The sequence below is a fragment of the Pinus tabuliformis genome, chromosome X (assembly GCF_031772625.1).
Source record: "Pinus tabuliformis cultivar Carrire ecotype Pingquan chromosome X, CPIR1, whole genome shotgun sequence".
Taxonomy (NCBI): Eukaryota; Viridiplantae; Streptophyta; class Pinopsida; order Pinales; family Pinaceae; genus Pinus; species Pinus tabuliformis.
Window position 1 is genome coordinate 1,196,687,925 of NC_142308.1, and position 19,846 is coordinate 1,196,707,770.

Genomic DNA, 19,846 nt, shown 5'->3' on the forward strand with positions numbered 1-19,846 from the left:
TTCTTCTCGACATGAGCACATTATCCAAGAAGTTGACTTAGAAACACCCCTTCAGTACCTTGAGGCTTGCATACATCAATGGCAGGTTTCTTGTTTCCAGCGATAGGTTGACATCACTGGCCTTCGATCGAAAGACTTTTTATGGTGTTTGACATCAAATCATTTATTCACACCATGTGAAATGTACTATAGTACCTTGAGGGTCATTATCATTATCGATGATTCCTCTCGCATTTGTTAACAGCTTACATCATTGGCTAGTAATCAAATGATGTCTTCCCATGTTCAACTTCAGATCATCTATTCACATGGTTAGACTTGTACTTGAGCAAAAGATTGAATGAGATTGAAGACCTCGGATCTAGTTTCATCCATCCGGGTTGCGATATTTTCAGGAGTACTAAATCAAATGTACAATGGACTTACATTCATGGTCATCCATTCATGGGTCTATATCTGTAGACGACTATATTTGTACATGTAATGAAAGTTTATAAGCTGAGCATGGGTATGCCTTCCCTCAGCAAGTTCATGAGAAAAAAATCAAATTATCATGATATATGTATTGTAATTGATGCAGGTCACCTTCCACTTCGAAACCTCCTCTCCACACCGTAAAGTATTTCACTCGACATACATATTTAAGACTTCATGCTTTAGGGGGAAACTGTTACAGATCCTTTTGGGCACATCAACCCCGACTTATAGATCAGTACTATTACAGCCCATCAAACTTTAATTCAGTTGTTACATGCCCTAATAAAGTCAACCATCAGAATGCCTCCTTCCCAAGAGATTCCATGATTGAAATCATCCAAAAATTTCCTCTAAGAAGATCCACGCATGCAAGCCTTTATCAGGGTGCACTACAGTGCAGCCCAATACACTACCAGGGTGCATTGTAGCACACTTGAGCCCTCTTTGGCCTGTGCGGCGAGTTTGAGCGAAATATACAATGGGGTTTGGAATATTCTTATCCATAGGATGCTTCTAGAAGTTTCCCAAGGCTATCCACTCCTTTGGGCTCAAAATTGGATGAGGGAAGAAGTTGAGGAACATCAATCCCTTTATCCCTTCCTCCATGGAACTAAATCCTAAGTTTGGGAGGGCATTCATTGTCACCATTTATGGCATAACTTCCTTCCTTCACCTATAAAAAGACCACTCATCTAAGTGATCAGGGGCTGAAAATCATTGAATTATAGGGATATGCTATTAGTATGAGCCCTGAGTTGGTTTCAAGTATTGTAATGATGTCAAAATGTCTTGCTTATTATGAGGAGAGGATGGGATTGAACTAGAGGAGTGGCACTGAATCAAGCAAATTGGGTTGTAACTCTTCCTTTTACTAATAAAGTGTTCAAAGCTTTCTCCATATGTTTGTATTTCATGCTTTCATATGTGTATTATGCACTTGATTCCATTTTATGTTTAATCAATAGATCATTATCATATGCTTTGATCTGTTTTTGTCTTTTGTCTGTGTGCAGGTACTATTCAAGCGGATTAAGTATGGAAAGGAGCGATAGAATTGGTCAAGGGAGATAAGGAGTAAGAGAAATATTTAGGTAGGCTTCTTTACTATCTTATTTAATCTGTTGGTTATAGAAAAAGTATAGAATGCTTTGCACTGTTGTTCTAGACTTAGCTACTAGTCTATGGGTTTAGGCATTTATCCATATACACTAAAACTTCCCAAAACACTGGTTCAGGCCCCAACATGCCAACATATGGTTTCATTACCGGGACCAAGATCTGCATAGAGATGTCTAATGTCGTGTCATTGGAATCCGCAAAAAAGGGAATTGAAGATTGTTTGGACAGAAAGATTCACGAGTTCACGGCATAGGAAAACAGGAATTCGCGACTATCAAAGGAAGAGTGGTTAGACTGCTACTTATACACAGAGGTCCACGAAATTTTCTTCACGTCTTTTCCTACTGAGCTATACGAGTGGATCGCAAAGCTAGCAGATAACCAAGGAAGGTGTAAACTCGATAGACCTATTGTGTGGACTCCAGAATTGGTTCGCAGATTGGAAGCATCGCAAGATAAGATCACGCGCTATGTCGATCACTGGCTCGATCGAATCACAGGATGATTCATCACCGAATTCGCAGTAGATACTTCAATGAGTTATAGCGAGGCAGAATGACACTTCCTCAATAGACTGTGAGGTAAGTACGTTAAATCTTTGAACACTTTGATTAAAATGCTACTATGTGAAAAACGGGTTATGCGAATAAATTGATGTTTGGGGCTACGCGAAGTGGGAGAATCTACTGAAATGAAGGTAGCATAGAACTAGAGACTGGCCACTTGATTTCACCTTCGCGAGGGGGTGAAGAAGAACTCACAAAGGTCTCACCAAGAAGTGTGATCAATCTGATAAGGCAAAGAATTCCGCGCATACCACCGCCACGCACACCACTGCCAGTTTCACTGTATTCACCCTCGTCTTCGCCCATACCACCACCGCGAAGTAGTATGGCGAGCACAATAAAGCAATTAATGTTCAAGGGAGTAGGGAATGAAGATCCAGACTAGTTTTGGTTCGTGATAAAAGATGAATGGGAAGTGCAGGGAGTCACGGATGACAATATAAAGAAGGAAACTTTGGTTAGAGCTCTGCAGGATCACGCGCTAACCTAGTACATTAAACATTACAATGAAAATCTAAATGTGGGGATTGTGGATATCCAAGCTACGCTAAACAAAGAAGTTATCAGGCCAAAGTCAGAGGCACAGTTGATCATTGGGTTCAAAAAAATTAAAATGCTACCAGGCGAGAACCCTTGGGAGTTGGATCAAAGACTGAAGTGCACAATTCACGAATCTAACATGACGTTAACAGATGGGCAACATCGTGAATGGTTTGTAGCATCGTTAACGTCACATCTACAGAACGCGTTGTCGCAACAAAGGCTAACCACTCAGGCCGAAGCCTTGGAGGTCATGATGAGATTGCACAAGACCCCGATACAAGATCCCAACCTGGGAGTTCAGCATATTCACATGCAGTTGAACAACTTGTGCCTTGAGATGCAGAGTTTGAAACAAGACAGGACAACCCACTCAGAGGTGCACAATGAGGTATGCTGCGTAAAATGCAAGGGCCAGGGGCATGACAAGGACCACTGCCCAATATTTGCGAATTACCTTGTGGGAGAATGGCCAATTCCATTGAGACCAAAGGCACAACCAGGACTGGGCACGGCGCTTGCGCTATGGTGCGCGATTTGTCAGATATGAGGAAAGCATTCTAAGGATAATAACCATTTATTACAAAATTATATGCAGAATTCACAGTATTTGTTCTATAATTTCTATAGGTCAGTGGGACATGATGAGCGCACCTATAGAAGTTATGAGCTGATGATGGATCGAACTCATACCTATAGAGTTCAGGCCGAAACGCAGCCCCTCGATCAGAATGCAGGAATGGCGTGCACCGGATTTTAGGGGCGCGGACGAGGCCGAGGTGGAGGGGGACCAAGAAAAGGTCCCAGACAGTTGATATGTTACAATTGCAGAGAACCAAGGCATTATGCCCATGATTGTATGAATCCAACGCGACCACCATGCTTGTATTGTACATTATTTGATCATGAGACGGAGGATTGTCCCACACTGATAACGAGGTTGCGCAATAAAGGAGTATTCCAACCTCCCCCAACCTAGAACCTGTAAATGATGAGGTCTGAGCCATGTGAGGAAGACCCTAATGTAAATATCATGCTCTGGAGTGGAATCACAATAGGGGATGACAAAGGCAAGCAGCCTGAAGAAAGTACTTGGGTTCACAAGGCTCGAATGAAGGAACCAGAATTTGATTTGGAGCGTGCTAAGGATACCTTCATGGAAGCCAAGAGGAGCTTCGTTGATGCCTCCACTTCAGGAAGTAAAGACAGACTGGAGATGGAAATGGACCCATCGATGCTCACTACGTTCCTGGAAACATGCATGAAGATGTTGCTCAACAACAAGGTTGTAAGGGGGCTGCAAGAACTCGTAAATAGATGTGTTAGGACCGCACAAGGAGAACCACGCATAGTTTGGAAGCTCAGAAAGCACACAACGTGAACGGGAAGGGAGATGAGATTGATCGCGCAGATTGGAGAATATGAGATGGACCAAGTGATTTTGGATCTAGGATCGGATGCGAACGTCCTGCCAAAGAAGAAATGGGAGCACATGGGAAGGCCTACACTGCAATGGTCTCCTATCCAACTACAAATGGTGAACCAGCAAAAGATCCTACCTATAGGGAGATTGCAGGGAATCATAGTAGATATCGGAGGAGCAAGCGCGCTAGCAGATTTTGAAGTAATAGAGATTGTTGATGACAACAATCCTTACCCCACACTATTAGGAATAGATTGGGCCACTAACATGAATGGAGTAATAACTCTGAAGAAGTGCAAGATGATTTTTGACAAAAAGTCTCTATGCGTATTTGTACCTTTGGACCCTGTAGAGGAATCGCGCTACACGGAGCCAGTGCGTGGCTACAATAGTGACGATGACTTGGACTACATCTACAAGATAACCGCAAGAGAGCAAGACTGGGTGAATACGACCGCAGATGGACGAATCTCATGGGAAGATGAAAGCTCATGCACATCGGATTCGAATGAGGAAATAGAACGATGGCAGAACCAGTTACACAAGGTAACCACATTGAGTTGTAACATGATGATCAGATCGTTGCGCTGCCTATCGATGGAGGTGAGAGACCTGCCTATGTATGATGGGTTAAGTGAGGTGGATGACTTCCTGAGAAAATTTGATAGAGAAGTGTAAGAACAACAATGGTTCAAAGCTTTGAAATGGGTATTGTGCGCTACGCCTGCGAGGTGGTGGGGTACGCACCAGAGAAGTTTTGAGGATTGGCGCGAATGCAAAAGGATGATGCGCATGTGGTTTGGGAAGCCTAAGATGCAATTGACGGACAATATTTCCAGACAAAATGGTCTACGCCCCACCTGTTCAGATGGATACAGATATATGGTGCGAAACCTGCACGAAAGCACATAATCTTCACATTAGACACGGTCAATAAGCAGGTGCAGGTAAGGCAATGGCGCGAACAACCCCTCCGGTTGGAACCACGAATTATGCAAAAACTAAGTGCGCAAAAGGTTATCCATGCAGAAGCCTTTAACAAAGTGTGTGAAGTGTTGAACAAGGTCCACAATGTGAAGCAGGCTGACTGGGACCTGCGCGTACCAACGGTTCTATGGGCTTATAGGACCACGTGCAAGAACCTGACCACGCAGGCACCACCAAGGCTGGAGTATAAAGAAAACGTTGTAAGCCCTATAGTACATAAAAACCTAGTCTGCGCATGACAACACTGGTAGATACAATGGTTCGTGGAACCTTGGAAGAAGAAATCCAACAGGGAAATTTTAGGTTCCAAGAACGTGAGAAGGAAATGGTGCGATTAAGGAGGAAAAGCACTCTAGTAGAAGCGGAAGTCAAGAAGCCGGAGGACGAGATAAAGGAAGATTTTCTCGATAAGAAGAACAGGGTGATAAGACAGGATGCGCATGATCATGCTGACAAGTTTGAGGACTATCTCCGCAAATTGATCAGTCTGATGCCATGGCTTCGACCGCACATTACTTAGCGAATCAACCAGGGTGGCACATGCAGATGATAAAGTGCGCGACACCACCCGTAGCAATAAAAGGTGGGTATTTTCCAGGAAAAGTGATGGATGACAGGATGAAACCCTATACAAGTGGTGCGACCACCTGACTAGCCAAGGGAAGTACAGCCTTAGCGCTCTAGGCAGTCGAAAGGAGGCACGGAACTATAAACTACTCTTCCTGGGATCTATGCGTTGGTGGAATTGCACATAGAAGCAATGAGTCACAAGATCTGAGACCGCGCACGGGGGGCTGCGCTGCTACGCAGGTTGGCCAAAAAGTGATCGTTGGAGTCACTATTCATGATGGGATGCTCGACTTGAGACTAAATGGAGTGGGCGGCAGGCATTTAAGACGCGATTTATGGGCAATACTTGAGAAAATCTGTCACCAAGGGAGAATTAATGAACCAGATTTGGGGGGAATTCAAATTCAAAAGGTGTTATAAATTACAAAGGGTTTCCCAGCAAACAACACTTGGTCATTTGCGAATTGAGCTATTGAGCAGAGCCCTGTTTGTTTTGTGTCGAGTGTTGATTGAGCCCCGGAGTTTGCGAGTGATAGATTTTATGACAGCAACTGAGGAAGTTATGGATATCACCGAGATGACCGCCAAAGAGGTCGCATAGGCCCTAACTATGGGGTATTCCCTGGAAGGCATTAGGATTATGGTAGAAATCTCGAAATCACCACGCATGCCAAGATCAAAGAAAGACAAACAAGCGATGGTTCTCGTATGTGTGTCCCCACGAAACCCGCTACGCACCAGGTTGACGATGGAGGAGAAGGGGAAAGATGTTACCATAGAAACCAATGAGGAAGACCTGGAGGACCTAATTATCGAAGAAGACGAGGACGAAGGCATGGACAAGGAAACTAATCCTGCTCACCCTCCAACAAAGTTGCCCAGCTATATCCCCCCGTGGAAGGGGAAGGCTAAAGTTTCCAAGGATCTTGACAAGAGCAAGAAATCTCTCCAGACCCCGTTCCTACCAAATAACATCATTTTTTAGGGCACACACCTGGGACGGGTGCCTAGTTTAAAATTTGAAGATTGGGACCTCACTGACCATGAGAAGTTCCCTCACCTAGATATTGTGCAGCTTATGAAGCCTAAGCAGAACACTGCGGTGAGGTTTACCCAATTAGAGCCACCGAAGTGGTTACGTGGAGTGGAAAAGGCAGGGCAACTAAACCAGGTTTGGGTGCCACATTTCCAGCGCACCCCAATAAAAAATTTCGTCATCGGGCAGATGCTCTGCCCCGTGCATGGTGGGTGTTTGTGGCTAGAGGAACCCATCCCCATAACGGAGCATTTTATTCACAGCATCACCCGGCTGCCATGCAAAGGAGAGGACCCCGCGGATATCTCGGAGGGAAAAAGCAGTGACCTGGCCATCGTGAAGGCCATGAAGAAGAAGTGTAAACTGGAAAAGAAGAAGAGGGTCTACGCCATATCTAGCATTAATGACAAAGCAGTACGGGTGGAAATCCAAATTCTGGCAGGTAAGGTTATGTGCAAGTGCCATGTGGATGAAGTACCCACGCCACTGGTAGCACTTGTTGAGCAGTGCGCGGAGGGGATCCAATTTAATTGGTCCATATTCCTCTGCAAGGAATTCTTGGAGAATTTTCATGAAGCTCGGGAACATGGGGAAACATTCCATTATTCATGGCTTCTACTGTCCATAGTGCTCGTGGCAGGAGAATTGCTGGAAGACAGTCAATTCCCCACAATTGATAGGGATCTACCAGAGGCCGCGAAGTACGCTTCGCTCTAGGCCACAAAGGATGCAAATAGGATCCGTGACAATAAGATATTCTGGGTGTTCATGGAGATGAACCTCAGAATGGGGATCAACCGCAAGCTGAGGTTTTCACCCACTGTCTACAACAGCCTAAAAAGTTTTGTAGATTTTAAGACAGGCCTCCACAGCATATACATCAGAGCACGCAAGGACCCAGCCAAGAAATGGACAGAGCTACCCTTTGTGGCCACGGATGACGTAATCTTCAATGTACTGGAGACATGGCCACCGGAGTGGCGCGCTCCAGACATCGTGGCGATAGAGAAGTCTACGGCGCAGAGGAAGAAAGAGGAGGCCAAACTGCGCATGGCGTAGTTGGCAGAAAAGAGAAGGAAGGAGGAAGCAGTAGCAGAAGCATAGGAGGCATGGGACGCTGCTCAAACAACAGCTGAAAAGAAAAAGGCAACAGCAGCTAAACAGAAAAAGGCAACAGCAGCAGCAGCGTAGGAGGAAACCACGAAGGTGTGCGAGGGCCAAAACTCACCTTCGCATGGGCAAGAAGCAGAAGAAGAAGAGGGAGGTGCAGACCCACAAACTGCGTCAACACAGTTGAAGTACCAGCACCCGACCAAGTGGACAGGGCTGCACAAGAAGGTCAAGGCATCGAAGTTGTCGATTGATACGATCACCCTAACTAAGGGTGATCTGCACGACATCGGCAAGACAGTGCGCGATTTCACCTCCAAGGCCCTCCAAAATTTTATGCAAGAGAACCAGATTGTGTTGGGGGCCCTCAGAGTGCAGTTGCAGGAGTTGTAGGTGCGCCCTCCTCAGGCTAGTACCCTTTCGACCAGCCTCACAGTCGAGACAATGGCAGCAGAACAGATGTTGCGCGCTCGGGTGACAAATATCATTGTGTTGCCAAAAGGGGCACTGGTGACAACAAATGAGGCCGACAGGCCTACGATTAGCGCATTGAAGGGTATCAGCATCAACATGGCTACACTCCTGCAGGAGACATTATATGTTTTACATGATGGGATAACTACATAAATGCGGGCTAGGGACAGTCGCACACTGCCAGTCCTCAGTGAGTAGAAAATCAACATGGAACAGTTGAGTTTGCAGTGCAACGAAGTGGTGTCAAAAAATCAGTAGCTGCTACAGGTATTGGATGAAGGTTGTCAAAGCATCCCTGAGCTGGCCATCCCAGCAGACACACCAGCAGAAGCGCGCATCCCCAGGCTAGCAGTAGGGGTGTGTGAGGCACGGGAGGAAATGACAAAGGTTCAGCTCTTCAGATCGCCGAGCTACAGTTAAAGGTGCAACCGTCCAACCCTCCAGAAGTCAGAGAATAGCATGCCAGCGTTATTACATCGAGACTGGACGAGATCGGCAGTGTAGTGCGAGACTGCACCACAATGTTGGAGGAGTCCTTTGAGGTCCTCACGAATCTGCAGGAGGACCCCAACATCCAACACTTAGAGACAGAGGCGTGAGAACTCCAGCAGCAGTATGATAGCATGAAAGGAACTACGCAAACGGTGGCCCTCACTCAGAGGCTTGCGCAGATACAACAGGCCAAAGCGCTAAAAGAATAGGTGGATGTGGCACGACACAAGGAAGCAGTCTTGAAGGCGCGCATTTAGCCTTGGATCGACAAAGCCTTAACCATCACAATAGCAATTGAAGGCAAGCTCACGCAAATGCAAGGGACATAGGCACATATGTAGGGAAGTAGTTCTGACACTGCTATTGGGCATGGAATCCCCCCACAGCATGTTTTGGGTCTCAAAGCCCAAGTTTTGGTCAAATGTATTGTAAGACTTTGCGAATTGCGAGCGCAGAGCACGAAGTATAAGTTGAGTCATAGGGTTGTCCACCCTAAGTATTGTAATGTAATGTAATGTCATGTCAGCCTACTCATGGTCCATGGACCATGGGATTGTATAAATAGAATGAGGCTCTAATTTGTAAAGACAACGAATTGGAGAGATAGAAACGAATGGTTCGAGCATAGAGTAAGAGTCTAAGGTATTGGATCGTAGTGGTAGGAAAAGGCTCTGCAGCTGAATGTGCAGAGGCCTAGTAGAGTCTGCAGCTGAGTGCACGGACCCCTGTAGCTGAGTAGGCAGAGCAATGTCGAGTCTGTAATCTTGAACGAAGAATAATAAAGAGAAGTTGATTCCAATTTATGTACATATGCTTGTGTATTACATTCTTTACATTTTTATTTCTTTGTTTATTGCACGCACTTATATGATTTCTAGATATATTGTTAATTATCACTAGTCTTACACAAATAAGTTAAGTAATCGGGTATAACAAGTTAATTAAGCTAGGAACTTGGTTATAATACGGATCGCGCCCAAGTCAACTTGCATGAAGGCAGCCTCCCAAGTTGCGAGGGACTAATAGGCGTGTGTAGCAACGTGCGTGCAGCGTCAAACCACGAACCACCAAAAGCTCAAAAAACATCCCCAAGGTGTGGAAACCTGGTTCTAGCACCCTCCCATACTACTTCGGGTGAGACCTCAGTCTGCGCCTCACGGACTATTGTCGAAAGGGCTAGTGGTACCGGGATTTGCTTAGCTAAATCACCTTTGAACCTGGGTCAGGCCCATACAAGCCAGCAAATGGTTCTGTTTCCGGGACCGGGATCTACATAAGGGATGTCTGATGTCATGCCACTGGAATCCCACAAAGAAAGAAATTGAAGAGTGGTTGGACAAGAAGATTCACGAGTTCATGGCGCAAGAAAACATAAATCTGTGAGTATCTAAGGAACAGTGGGTGGAGCGCTACTAGTATACAGAAATTCACGAAATTTTCTTTGCATTCTTTCCTTCTGAGCTGTATGAGTAGATCGCGAAGCTAGTAGACAGTCAGGGAAGGTGTAGGCTCGACAAACCAATCGTGTGGACTCTGGAATTAGTGCGCAGAATAGAAGCGTCAGGAGATAAGATCACACGAGCTGTGGACCATTGGCTCGACTGAATTATAGGAGGATTTATCACTGAGTTCGTGGTAGACACGACCGTTAGCTACAGTGAGGCAGAGTGACGTTTCCTCAAGGGACCGCAAGGTAATTATATTAAATATTTGAACACTTGGATTAAGATGTTATTGTGTGAAAAGAAAGTTATGCGAATAAATTAATGTTTGGGACTACGCGAAGTGGGAAGATCTACAGAAGCGGAAGTAGTGAAGAATTGGAAACCAGTCCCTTAATTTCCCCTTTGCGGGAAAGCGAGGAGGAGCTCGCGAAGGTCTCTCCGAGAAGCGCGGTCAGTCTGATAAGGCAGCGCATTCCGCGTTTACCACCTCCACCCACACCGCCTCTCGTCTTACCCTCCTCACCTCCATCTCCACCTACCCCACCTCCGCCACCACCATAGTTCAGTATGGCGAGTATGATCAAACCACTGGTATTCAGAGGAGTAGGGAATGAAGACCCGGACCAAATCTGGTTCGTGGTACGAGAAGTATGGGAAGCACAAGGCATCATGGATGACAATATCAAGAAGGATACATTGGTGAGCATGTTTCAGGATCGCGCATTAACATGGTACATCAAGCATTCTAATGACCATCCAAATGTAGGAATTGCAGAAATCTAGACCACGTTGAACAGGGAATTCAGCAGGCCAAATTTGGAGACACAATCAATTATCGGGTTTAAGGAGATCATGATGCTCCCAAGTGAGACCCCCTGGGATCTGGAACAAAGACTGAAGGGTATGATTCGCAAAGCTAATATGACTTTGAAGGATGGACAGCATCGTGCATGGTTTGTAGCATCACTAACACCAGACTTAAGGACAGTGTTGTCACAACAAAAACTTTCCACCCAGGCCGAAGCTTTGGAGATGGCGATGAGATTGCATGAGACCCCTATACAAGACCCTGGGTTGGGAGTCCAAAAAATCCACGTGCAACTGCAAAATCTATGTTTGGAGATGCAGAGTTTGAAATAGGACAAGACACCTCGGCCAGAGGTGTGTGAGGAGGTATGGTGCATAAAATGCAAAGGCCATGGGCATGACAAGGACCACTGTCCAGTGTTCGCGAATTACTTGGTAAAAGGAGGGTCGATGCCATTAAGACCTGAGGTACAGGCAGGACCAAGCACGGTGCCCGCATTATGGTGTGTGATCTATCAGATAGGAGGAAAACACACTAAGATAATTGTCATCTATTGCAGAAGTATATGCAAATGTCCCAACAATTGTTTTGTAACTTCTACAGGTCGGTAGGCCATGATGAACGCACATGTCGAAGCTATGAACTAATGATGCATCGAACTCCTGCCTATAGGGTGTAGACCGAAACGCGAGCCCTCGACCCAAATGGAGGAATGGCAAACACTGGATTTCAGGGGCACAGTAGAGGTTGAGGCAGAATGGGACCAGGAAAGGGGTGCAGACAACTAATTTGTTACAATTGTGGAGGGCTAGGGAACTATGCCTACGATTGTACAAAACCGACAAGGACATCATGTTTGTACTATACTCAGTTTGATCATGAGGCAGAAGACTACCCTTCACTGATAGCAAGGATGCGCGAAAAAGGGGTACTCCAGTCCCCTCCAACTCAGAATTTGCAGATGATGAGGTTTGAGCCGCACAAAGAAAACCCAAATGTAAACATGATGCTCAGGAGCGGTATGACCATGGGTGATGATAAAGGGAAGCAGCTAGAAGAAAGTGTGTGGGTTCGCAAGGCTCCTACAAAGGAACCAAATTTGATTTAGAATGCGAGAAGGAGACGTTTATGGAAGCTAAGAAGAGCTTCACGGAGGCCTCCACTTCAAGTAGTAAGGATCAACTAGAACCAAGGATGGAGCCTTCAATGCTCACTACCTTTTTGGAGACATGCATGAAACTGCTATGCAACAACAAGGTAGTAAAGGACTATAGGAACTTATCACTAGGTGTGCGGGGCCAGGAGAGCCGTGCGTGGTCTGGAAACTTGGTAAGCATGCATTGCACACAGAAAGGGAAATGAGGTTGACTGTGCAAATCGGTGAGTATGAAATGGATCAGGTAATCCTGGATCTAGGATCGGACACAAATTTACTACCAAAACAAACATGGGAACGCATGGGCAGACCTGTGCTACAGTGGTCTCCTATTCAGTTACGAATGGCAAACCAACAGAAGATCTTGCCCATGGGAAGATTCCAAGGGGTAACAGTAGATATTGAAGGTGTGAGCGCGCAGGTGGATTTTGAAGTGATATAAATTGTCGATGACAGTAATCCCTATCCCGCATTACCAGGAATAGACTGGGCCACCGATATGAACGGAGTCATAAATATGAAGCAGTGTAAAATGATCTTTGAGAAAAAGTCACTACGCGTAGTAGTACCACTAGATCCAGCCTAAGGAGCACGATACACTGAACCGGTGTGCGACGATGATAATGACAATGATCTCGATTGTATTTACAAGATAACTGTGTGAGAATAGGATTGGGTGAATCTGACTGCAGATGGAAGAATTTCGTGGGAGCGCGAAAGTTCCTGCACTTCAGATTCAGACGAAGAAGTAGAGTGATGGCAGAATCGATTACACGAAGTAACAACGCTTAATTGCAACATGATGGTTAGATCACTGTGCTGCGTGACAATAGAGGCAAGGGATCTGCCTACATATGATGGGTTGACAGCAGTGGATGAATTCTTGAACAAATTTGAAAGCGCAGTACCAGAACAGCAACGGTTCGATGCTCTAAAGTGGGCATTATGCGCAATGCCCACACGATGGTGGGGTATGCATCAAGGAAGTTTTGAGGACTGGCGCGGATGCAGAAGAATTATGCGCCTATGATTTGGGAAACTGTAGATATGACGGATGAGATGATCCATTCACACACCTCGTGAAATGGACCAAGTTCTACGGGGAAGAGCCACAGCCTAAATGGGTGCATTTGTTCTGTCATACTCTAGATAATATACCCATGAATTGGTATACTGAGAAAGAGCTCTGCCATGGCATGAGCGAAAGGGATATCTTGCGCGAAGGCTTCTTGCTAACCTTCACATTCAAAGATCGTTGGTTGGACACTGTTGATGATGCACTACAAATAGTAAAAGCAGCTATCTTCAAAATACCCTAGGAGCCAATGGAGGAACTTCAGCTATAATGGGCAACACAGCTGAGCTGCGCGCTAGAGTGTTACAACGTAAATGTTGAGGAGGATGATGAGAACCCACAAAACATCAATATTCCAGAAAAGGAAGGCTATCGTGAGGTTCGAGGACCATCAATTGAGTATCCTGACATAATCGCACAGCTAAAAACAAAGCAGGTAAACATTGGAACGGAGGCGGAGCCAAAGTACGCAACGCTTGGGGACTATTGGGTTGATGCTACGGTGGATAAGGTTGCTGAGTTACTCCGCAAATACTAAGACTTGTTCCCGACCAAAATTACGGACTTAAAAGGGATCATTAGTGACGTACGGATGACGAGGATCACTTTGAAACCTGACGCGAAGCCAATTAGGTAGCAGCCTTAGTGCTTGAATCCGAAGTATAAAGAAAAGGTCTGCGACGAATTAGAAAAAATGCTCGTAGCCAGAATTATTGAACCAATGGAAGAATCCGATTGGGTGAGTCCTATGGTAGTACAGGAGAAAAAATAGAAGGGAAAAATAAGAATATGCGTGGACCTCAGGAAGCTGAACAATGCCTGTGTACATGATCCATTCCCGACACCATTCACAGATGAAGTACTGGAGAATGTTGGCGGTCAGGAAGCATACTCGTTCACGGATGGGTTCTCAGGGAACCATCATATCAAGATCACGCCGAAAGATAGAAGCAAAACTACCTTGGCAACAAAATGGGGCTGCTTTCAATACACCATTATGTCGTTTGGACTGAAGAATGCGGCAGCTATATTTTCGCGCATCGTTGTGGCCGCGTTCAAAGAATACATCCACAAGTTATTGGAGGTCTATCTGGATTATTGGACTGTCTTTGGATTAGTTAAACACCATGTAGTGAGCTTACGCTTGATGCTAGATACTTGTCGCCGACACGAGATTGCGCTGAACCTTAAGAAGTGCACATTCCTCGTTCCCTTTGGAAACCTTTTGGGACATGTGGTCTGCAAACAAGGCCTGATGGTGGACCCTACAAATATTGTTGTTATCCTAAATTCGGAAGCACCGCGCAGTTTTAAACAACTGCATGCTACTTTGGGGCACAACGGATACTATAGGAAGTTCATCAAAAGTTATGCCCAAATAATAGCTCCGATGGAAAAGCTATTGAAAAAGGATGTTACGTATTGTTGGAATGATGATTGCATGAAGAGTTTGGATGTCCTGAAGGGGAAACTGGCCTCCGCTCCAATCCCAGTCTTCCCAAAATGGGATGTGGAATTTCATGTACATGTTGATCCATCATGTATTGTGTTGGGAGCCGTACTCACACAGGAGGGTGTGGAGTTTGTGGATCACCCGATCGCGTTTGCAAGTTGGATATTGTCAAAAGCAGAAAGGAACTATTCTACCACCGAGCACGAGGGGTTGGCAATGATGTACGTGCTCCAAAAATACCGATAAAATTTACTTGGAGGACATTTCAAGATGTACACCGACCATTCTGCGTTGAAATAACTGGTGAATAAGCCTGTGTTGGGGGGGCACATATGCAGATGGATCTCACTGTTCCAAGAATGTGATTTTTAGGTCATAGTCAATCCAGGACGCCTAAACGCAAGACCAGATCACTTATCACGAATTGAGACAGGCGAGGAACCCACGAATTTGGAGGAGGGACTACCTGAAGCACAGCTCTTTATAGTGCACATCGCGGATAGACACTTCAAAGATATAATCCATTTTCTAAAAAAAGGACTGCATCGAAGGAATACTCAGTCCAAAAAAATAAGGAATTGGCGGTGCGTGCGATGGAATTTTCTGTCATCGCGGGGCACCTCTACAAGATGGGCAATGATGAGATATTGTGAAGATACGTACCTAAATTTGAACAAGGTCAGATCCTCACGCAAGCACATGGGGGCGTTGCAAGAGGACACTATGCAGGACGCGCGACCACACAAAATATTCTTCACACAGGGTTACGGTGGCTGACCCTGCACCAAGATTCGAAAGTGCACTATAAGGCCTGCGATATATGTCAAAGGACTAGAAAACCATCACGAAGGGACAAGATGCCACTAAATCCACAAATGACACTTCAGTCATTTGAACAATGGGCAATCGACTTTGTGGGACTGATCAAACAATAGGGAAAGATGGGTGCGTGCTACATCATCACCGCGACAAAGTACCTAACATGATGGGTGGAAGCGCAGCCAGTCAAGGATTTCACGGCTGCTACGGCTGTGAAGTTTTTGTTTGAAAACGTGTTGACACGATTTGGCTGTCCAAAAATCTTAATGAGTGACAACGAAACACATTTCCTGAATGAAACCATCAGTGCACTCATAGAAGAGTTCCAGGTGTATCATCAGAAAATTACATCGTACCACCCGCAAGCTAATGGGACAGTAGAGGCATTCAACAAAATATTGGAGACTGCGCTGACCAAAGTATGTAACGCGCAGCGAAATGACTGGGACCTGTGCGTACCTGTCGTATTATGGGCATACAGGACAACGTGCAAGAAATTGACGAGACAGACACCTTTCCAGTTAGTCTATGGCACGGAAGTTGTCATGCCAATGGAATACATCGTACCTAGTCTGCGAATAGCAGCACTCACAGGCATGATGAACCACAAAGCTCTAGAAGAAAGGATTGCGCAATTATAAAAACTCGAGGAAGAATGATTTCTGGCTAGATTTCATTAGCAGGTACAAAAGTAGCGTGAAAAGGCCTAGCACGACCGTCATATCAAGTTGTGCACCTTCAAGGTAAACGACTTAGTGTCGTTGTATGACAGTAAGTTTGAAAAATTTCCAGGAAAATTCAGAATGCACTGGCTGGGACCATACGTGGTTAAAGAGGTCATAGACGGAAGCGTGGTCCAACTAGTCAAACTAAATGGAGAACCCTTCCCAGGCAAAGTAAACGACAGTCGCTTGAATCCCTACACGGGTGGGCTAGCTATCTGACTAACCAACCGAAGCACAGTCTTCGAGACTCAAGGAGACGGACTAGGGCACGGGACTATAAACACACGTAGTAGATGCAAGTACCGAGGTAAGGACACAATTTAGACACAGATGATTTCAAAGGAAGGATGCAGCAGGTACAGCAGGCAACAGCTCAGTGCATTGTCGACATTCAAGCAGTTCGGGACCAGTTGGAGGGGCTCCGTGCCAAGATCGTTGCACCAACCGAGTGACTTGGGCACAAGTCACAATGATTGTGTTGGGGGCCTGTTGGGCATGGAATCCCCCCACAGCATGTTTTGGGGCTCAAAGCCCAAGTTTTGGTCAAATGTATTATGAGACTCCGCGAATTGCGGGCTCGGAGCGCAAAGTATAGGTTGATTCATAGGGTTGTCCGCCCTAAGTATTGTAATGTAATGTAGTGTCATGTCGGCCTACTCATGGTCCGCGGACCATGGGATTGTATAAATAGAGCGAAGCTCTAAGTTTTAAAGACAGCGAATAGCAGAGATAGATACGAATGGTTCGAGCATAGAGTAAGAGTCTAAGGTATTGGGTCATAGTGGTAGGAAGAGGCTCTGCCGCTGAGTACGCAGAGGCCTAGTAGAGTCTGCAGCTGAGTGCGCAGGGCGGTGTCAAGTCTGTAATCTTGAACGAAGAATAATAAAGAGAAGTTGGTTCCAATTTTTGTGCATCTGCTTGTGTATTACATTCTTTACATTTATACTGCTTTTTTTATCACGCGCACTTATATGATTGCTGGATATAATGTTAATTATCACTAGTCTTACACAGATAAGTTAAGTAATCAGGTAATAACAGGTTAATTAAGCAAGGAACTTGGGTATAATACAGATTGCGCCTGAGTCAGGCTATGCAAAGGCAGCCTCCCAGGTTGCGAGGGACTAATAGGTGCGCGTAGCGACGTGCGCGCAAGGTCAAACCGCAAACCACCAGAAGCTCATCAAACATCCCCAGGGTGTGGAAACCTGGTTCTAGCACTCTCCCATACTACTTCGGGTGAGACCTTAGTCCATGCTCCACGAACTATTACCGAAAGGGCCAGTAGTATTGGGATTTGCTTGGATAGATCACCTCTAAACCTGGGTTAGGCCCATACAAGCCAACAAGCATGGTCTCGAAACAATGCGTACAAGATATCCAGCAGGTAGTCGCTCAGTGCATTGCCGACCTTGCAGCAGTTCGGATAGAGATGGAGGGACTCCGTGCGAAGATCTCCACACCGACAGAGTGACTCGAGGGCGAGTCATGATGTTTGTGTTAGGGGCCTGTTGGTCATGGAATTCTAAAAGGCATGTTTTGGGGCTTAAAGCCCAAGTTTTGACCAAGTCTTTTGTAAAAGCTTCGCAAATTATGGGTGCGGAGTGCGAAGTTATAATAGAGTCACAGGGTTTTCCGCCCTCGGTTTTGTAATGTAATGTCGGCTTGATAGACCTACCCATGGTCCGCAGACCATGGGATTGTATAAATAGAGCGAGGTTTTAAGTATATAGGATAGCGAAGAGGGAATGGAAGTAGGATGAGTCTAAGTACTTGAGTCGAAATGTAAAGTGTGTCTTTGGGTCGTAGAGTAGGAGAAGGCTCTGCAGCTGAGTGCGCAAAGGCCTAGTAGTCCGCAACTAAGTGCGCAGACCCCTGAAGCTGAGTGCGCAGGGAAGGTTGAGTCTATAACCATTGGAAGAATTAATAAGGAGAAGTTTACCATATTTTTGTGTATATTTTCCTGTTTTAATGTATGATTGGGTATAACTTGCAAGTGTATTGTTTATTTGTTGCATGAACTCTTACGAATGTGTTATATAAATAAATATAATGTACGACATCCAATTGCGCGAAGATAATTGACTAGGCATAGGAAGATAAGTAAGGTCTTAGGTGCGACTTAGGCAAATAGCACAGAACGCTGCTCCAGCAGCGCAGAAGTCCCACTGCCCTTGGTTAGGGATGCGTGAAGGCAAGTATATCAAGGTGCAAAGGCTTGGGAAGTGCGTGAAGCAACCTGTGCACAAGGACGAACTGTTGGACCAGTCGAACCTCTCAGACATCTCAATGGTGCGGAAACCTAGTTCTAGCACCCTCTCATACTACTTCGGGTGAGACCTCAGTCCACGCTCCGGGAATTGTTGTCAAAAGGGCCAGTAGTATAGGGATTTGTTTGGCTAATTAACTCCAAACCTGGGTCAGGCCCCAACAAGCCAACACCTTGTGTTGATCCCTATAACTTTTTATCTAGAAGGGAGTGCTTTGTTCCTCTTGACTGCCACTGCCCTGATCTGACTACTCCTCTTCCTCTATCTAGGGCGAAGGGGACTTAGCGCTCCGCTTAGACTCACACTCTTCATGTTTGGCCTACTACTTTGTAGCGCACTCCTTTTCTAGTCAGCCTTCTCATCGACCTCTTTCCTTCGCTTCTCATCCAACTCCTGGACCCCCTACTTCATTGCCTCCTTCTTCTTCTTCTCCGTGCTTTTGCTAGTACTTGTGGCAAGATCAGATGGAGAATGTCAATCTTCCGACCAGCGCTTGATAGTCTCTTGAATGGCATCATCTGTGGCAAGGTAGGGCAGGTCAAACCATTTCTGTTGCGCATCCTTCCACACCCTGATATACACATGGTGGAAGTTTGCTTTAAACTCCACATACTCTCATAACTATTTGAACACAGTTGGAGGCAACCGTGGCTTCTGGTTGATAGCCATGCGTAGGCTCACCTCCATCAACACCTAGAAAAATTTGATCTCTGTGACCCACACTACATCCTTTGTGTCCCAAAGGGAGGCAAACTGGGCAGCCTCTAGCAATCCTTTTTCCAAGGGAAGAAATTGATTGTCCTCCGGCAAATCCCAAGCCACTAGCACAATGGAGAGAAACAACCACGTGTAGTGCAAGGTTTTTCTCTCATCTTGAGCCTCATGATAATTCTCAAGGAACTCACTAAAGAGGTAGCATGACTAATTGAACTACACACCCTCTGCGCACTGTGCAGCCAATGAAATTATGGGCGCCAAAACTCATCCATGCGGCATTTTCTCATGACATTTCCAGGTAATATTTGTGTAGCAATTTTCATCATGGGGTTGGTGATAGATGTGATGGAGTACCCACATGAATTTTTAACTAGCTTGAACTTTTCCTTCATCTTCTCTACCAGGTCGCGCTCACTCATTTTTTCGCCAAACTCCTTGGTCAGATTCAAGCCTGAGTGCGGTAATAGCATGATCTAATGGATCACCATAACTGTAATCAAGATTGGTGTGCTCAGCCACAAACATTCTTCATGCACCGGGGTTAGAAACTGCTTGATACAAATGAGGTTGATGTTGGAGTGGTG